The following is a 6,000-nucleotide window of genomic DNA, read 5'->3' on the forward strand; positions in this document are numbered from 1 at the left end:
CCTCCCGATAGTCCGGCCCGTCCTTTGTCCCTCTGGAGACCCTGGAGGGCTCGGGAGAGGGTGAGGTGTGTCCTCCTTCTGGTCCTCCTCCGTGCTCCGCTAATCCAGAGAAGATGTCTCCTTTACCCCGCTGTCCCCCGGGCTAGAAGCTACTGGAAGCTTATGCGTCCAGCCGAGAGCTTAGCAAAGTCCTCCACCCTGAAAAGCTTGCTGCTCCTCCTTCTCCTCTACTACCCCCTTCCCCCACATTGGTGGTCAGAGTGACTGGGTGTGTGTGTGTGTGTGTGTGTGTGTGTGTGTGTGTGTGGGGGGGGTTGGGGGTTCTGGTCTGGGCTGGTCCATACTGGTGTGAGGAGTGTCTGGGTTTGTAGATTTATGGAGGTTGATTAGCAGCATGCTACTGGCTCATTGCTCAGGTCCTATGGCCCTCTTGGGGGCCACTGAGCGTACTGGAGGTCCAACGCCGGGACACTTTGATTTTGCCGCCCCAGATAAACATTTGTGATGTGTGTGTGTGTGTGTGTGTGTGTGTGTGTGTGTGTGTGTGTGTGTGAGCGAAAGCGGCATGAGAGATTGAGATGGAAACAGGAAGAGCGAGAGAGGGATGGGGAGAAAAGATAATGAGATGGAGGTAGAGATCGACCGGAAGAGGGAGAGTGAGAGGGAGAGTGAGAGGGAGAGTTAAAAAGAGAGAAAGATGAAGAGAAAGATATATGAAAAAAGTGAGGGAAAGAAGGATGGAATGATGGGTAGGGACACAGAAAGAGGGAGAGAGAGAGAGCAAACACTAACCATAGAGAGAAAATGAGAGAGAGGTAGAGAGACAGACAGACAGACAGGAAGTGACCGATATAGAGAGATAGAAAGAATGAGAGGTCGTGAAACAGACAGACAGGAAGTGATAAAGATAGCGAGAATGAGAGGTAGAGATCGAGAGGTAGAGAGACCAACAAGACATGGCCTGCGTGACCTTTGAACCCCTGGGTTTAACTTGCAGACATGGCCACTGCTGCTTATCTGAGCAGTTACCTATAGGGCCGTTGCTGCAGCCAATCAGAACGAAGCCCTCAGTGGCCGAGGTCATAACTTCTGCATTCCTATGTGCACTCAAGTGTGTGTGTGGGGGCAGGTTAAGTGGGCTTTTGTGTGTGTGTGTGTGTGTGTGTGTGTGTGTGTGTGTGTGTGTGTGTGTGTGTGTGTGTGTTGGGGGGGGGGGGCAGGTTAGTTGGACTTGTGTGTGTGTGTGGGGGGGTAGGTAGGCTTGCACAAGAAGGACACAAACAAGACTTGAAACATAATTTGTATGTTGTATGTTTATTTATGGTGACAGTTGCTCAATGTATATGCATTGTTTCGGCCTGCGGTCTCTTTCGGATGTAACATTAAAACCGTTTTCTTTACCTAGATCGTTCCTATGATGCATTGTGATAGATCTTAGCCTAGGCCTGAACATCAATAAACCCTTGACTAAACCTGATGTGGAACCTAAACGTTTCCATAGTTCATCTAGAAACCAGACCAACATTCATCAGCAGTACAGTGAGATCATCTGCATCTTGAGTTGTTATTGTCCACGTAATCCTCATTGTTCGTCCTTTCCTTCCCTACAACCAGCAGTGTGTGCAACAGGAATGGGAATAGACATTGCGTACTGTATGTTCACTGATTTACAGTTACAAGTAGAATCTCTGCGGTGTAATGGTATGATGGCTGTATGTGTTATAGATGCTGTTAAGCCTCAGGTGAAACACGTATATGACATGGCCTGCTGCCAGAGGACTGCAGCCTTCCAATTCAAACACAGGAAGACCACTTCCACTAGTATTGTGTTCTATCAGTGTTTTGACTATGGATACACGCCACAACTTCACGCTTGACAACCCTGGATCCACAGTTTCCTATACCCAGAGGGCCATAAATCCTGGTAAAGAAAACTGAAGATAAACACAACTTCGAATTCCGCCTACGAGGCACCCGCCTCCATTTTGTCCTACGCTAGGCCAACGGGTTCTCCACCATTTCCTCCCGTCCCTGTCTCTGCCGCAGTGATTCCCTGAATGTTTGGACTTCAAAGTGGGCGCGTAGCGAATCAAATGCCACATAGGTGTTAACGGCGCCGTGGTGAATGCCAAACACCCCCCAAAAGCACCCTGTGCCTCTCCGGTGGGATGGACGTGCTGACAGTGGCCCCCTCTGTCTCTCCGTCCCCTCCCCCCCGCGGGGCCCGCCGTTCGGTGGGCCCCGCGGGGCGTTCTCCCCGCCGCTCGGCTGCCCCTTTATTTAACTTTATTCTCGAGCTCCCTTCCCCTCGCTCTCCAATGTGCTTGCCTACTGCTTTCACTGAGGAAATGGAGGAGGTGTGACCTTCCTGCCTCCCGGCCTCCCTGTGCGCACCACGTAAATCACTCCGTCCGTATTCTCCCACTCAAACGCCGGGGTTCGGGTTCGTGCGCCGCCCCACCCTCACACCCTCACCCTCACCCCCCTGCCTCCCTCCTCTCTCCCCCCCGTCCCCAGCCCCTCTTTTAAAGCAAAAACATAAGAGAATGAAGGGGAGGAAAAAACGGCAGAGCAATATCAGATTTCCCCTACGGTCTGAAGGTATAGAGGAACCTCTAATGCCCCAGAAGGACTTCATTTACAGGGAGGGGGGGAGGGGGGGGGGGGGGGGGGGGGTATTTTTGCGTTTGTTGTGGAGGAATGTTCAGATATAATGAGAACCAGTGAAACGTCTCATAGCTTTAAACTGCTTCCTGAAACATGTGTATCCAGGCCGTTCAAAGCAAAACAAACCACATCGCCAGTCGGTCGTACACTTGACCCCTCACACAAGACTTTAACTCAATCTTTCATTTCAACCCTAAAGCTTTCCATGGCCGCCGAGTCTGTCGGTTGGTCCCGTCTGTTAACTTGTCTGTTCGGCTGTGGTCATACTCTGACCCGCAGCATGCTAAGTCAGCAGCAGCCTGCTACGATAGATTACCTTGTGTTCGGATGGCCCTCTTCTCTTCTATTCTATTTTATTCTGTCCTATGCTTTTCCGTTAAATTCTGTTCTAATCTGTTTTATCTTAATCTGTATTATATTCTAGTCCAGTCGGTTAAACTATGTCATATTGTGTTATACTCTGGTGTAGTCTAGTCTGTTGAATTCAGTTGAATTATATTATGTTCTAGTCTAGTCTGTTCTATTTTGTCCCAGTCTAGTCTACTCTGTTCTGTTCAATTTTGGTTCTGTTCAGTTTATGGCCCCTTTCTGCTCTGCAACATTTTCTTTTTGTTTAATATTATTTCACTAAATGTTATTATAAATGTCTTTCTAAATATCTATCTACCATCGTGAGGGCAATATGAATATGATATATATGTAGAAATAAACTTTTCAAATGTCAAATGAAAACAAGAAGTTGGTTGCGCAATTGTGTATGTAGCATAGGCTACTGCTTTTCCACGTAGAATAAATAGTATTTTATGGTTCAAACTGTTTTTGGAGGTCACAAATTGACACAGATTTATTCATATAATGAAGTTTAAGTTTCCCCATGGTTCCGAAAGCCGGCCCAACTTTGTAAATGTTGTTTCAGAACTGTATAAAAGATTTAGGATCGCTCGTAAACATGGCAAGTAGAAGCCATCATTCACATCCCATGTTGTAGTAATCTGCAAGGCAGCCCATACGGTATTTTCTTGTCCGTGTGTTTTTCTATGAATCACCTTTGTTCGCCATGCGCATATTTGGACGAAGGAGACGAAGCATATGGTTATGATTTAACATCTGGCAGCAATAGGCCTTTATACCACTTCACATATACTGTGTATACACTGTGTGTGTGTCTCTGTGTGTGTGTGTGTGTGTGTGTGTGTGTGTGTGTGTGTGTGTGTGTGTGTGTGTGTGTGTGTGTGTGTGTGTGTGTGCGTGCGAGCGTGTGTGTGCCTGTGTGTACGTGTATGTGTGTGTGTGTGTGTGTGTGTGTGTGTGTGTGTGTGTGTGTGTGTGTGTTTGTGTGTGGGTGCTTGTGGGTGCTTGTGTGTATGTGTGCGTGCATGCGTGTGTGTGTATGTGTGTGTGTGTATGTGTGTGTGCGTGTGTAATCCTTTGCATTGCGACACAGATGGTATAACACTGTAATTGGATAGGCCAACATTACATGTATTTTTAAAGGTAAGAGAGGCACAATCTGTCAACCTAACCAATGTAGCTTAGAATAAGTAATCATCTATCAATTTTACAGCTTTCTCTCTTTGACTGCCAGTCTGTCCGTCCGTCTGTCAGTCCATCTGTCTGCCTGTCTGTCTGTGGGGTGGTCCTTCTGTCTGTCCATCTGTCTGCTTGTCTCTCTGAGTGGCAAGACTGATGCCTATAGGAATTTCCTATTGGAATCGGATGGTTTTTGATTAAACGTCCTCTCTGCGTTTCACTTTAACTGACTCGGTCTTCTTAGTACACCTAGTTTTTCGGTAGACTCACGTTATGCAACAAAAAGGATATCAGCAATTTCTGCAGCAGCAGGTCCATGGGGTATGAAGTTGTGGTTTGTGCTGCTCGGCCGCCCTCTAGCGTACATATAGGGAAACTACACTAAACAACCGATTAACAGGACAGAAACGGAGGTTAATAAGTGCAAGCCCGAGTCGATGCACTGTCAAAGGCATACTTGATGTTGACCATTGTGTACAACAACTGATTATAATTAAATCGAAAGGAAAAGACTTAAGAACAAGTGAAATACTTTACTTTAAATGTGAGATGTCCTAAATGCTTAGTGTGAAAATACCAAATGCGTATTTTAACATTGGCGATTTTTTTTAAGAAAATATGCTCACATCTAGGGCAATTATAAAAATGAAAGCCTGAGGAAAAATGAAAGTCTCTCTTTGATGTTTTTTAAATAAATTAAAATATTACACAAAAAAATCATACCAGTTATACTCCATCAGGGGACAAGCCATGATGAGATGGCACACGATTGAGAGAATCAAAAGGAGTATCATTTGAAGCGCACTTATAATTGAAGTGTGTTAAGTTGACACTTGAAATAACTAGGATGCCGTCAGACTATCACGTCAGCCCCAGGTTTGTTTAATGCATGTTTCCATTACTTTGACAAAAAATGAGCTTCACTTTTCAAGGACATTATACTTTAATACAACTAAAACTGATTTTCTATTGAAGACACTGTCAAGACCGTAGAAGATGTTTTGGCTGAAAACGATAATGATCTCAGGAGAAAAGACTAGCTGAGACGGACCATTGGTCAGCTGTCAGGACTCATCTGCATAAGGTTAGGGTTTAAAGCTTGGCAGTTGTATAATTGCAGAGAAAAATAAGTAGACATTTTTAAATTGACTCCTTTGATTTATTGAGGTATAAATTAGGATTTGCAAAGGGAGAGTTAATTGCCTGCATGTAGTTTGTTTGACCAGGTGAATGGTGCATGTTTTCTTATATGTCCATTGCTCTCATCCATTAAAGTACTCAGTACCTTTAATAGGTTAAATTTCTCTACACACCTTTGAGCAGAACTCTCAACAAATCATGGACTGACTACGGCGGTGTGCATTTCACTCTGATCCCAAGTCTGGGAGTAAATAGGGATAAGTGAACTTAAATAAGTGAATTTAAAAACTTTAATTTGAATGTTACTTAAATTCTAAGGGCACTTTAAATGTAAGCAAACAGAGTTGATCATACGTGATCAAATCTGTTAGGAGAGAGACTTGTTTTTATTTTAGAGATGTGAGAGGGAGAGATGTGTATGAGGGAGTCAATAAAGTGCATGTTTCATTTTCTGGAGTCTGGATCCTGGGGGCCTCTGGGGCCGGTCATGGGGTCACCATCAGTCTGAGGTCCTCCTCTGTTTGTTCTTCTGGAACCTGGAGCCCAGGTTCCTCAGGGTCCTCAGGGTCCGATCCACGGGGACCTGGGACCGTTACAGGAACCCTGACCCTGGGGACACGGAACCCAAAGACGGACCTTAGGACTGTGGGCCCCGATGAAGTC

Source organism: Pollachius pollachius (assembly GCF_949987615.1).
Source record: "Pollachius pollachius genome assembly, chromosome: 6".
Taxonomy (NCBI): Eukaryota; Metazoa; Chordata; class Actinopteri; order Gadiformes; family Gadidae; genus Pollachius; species Pollachius pollachius.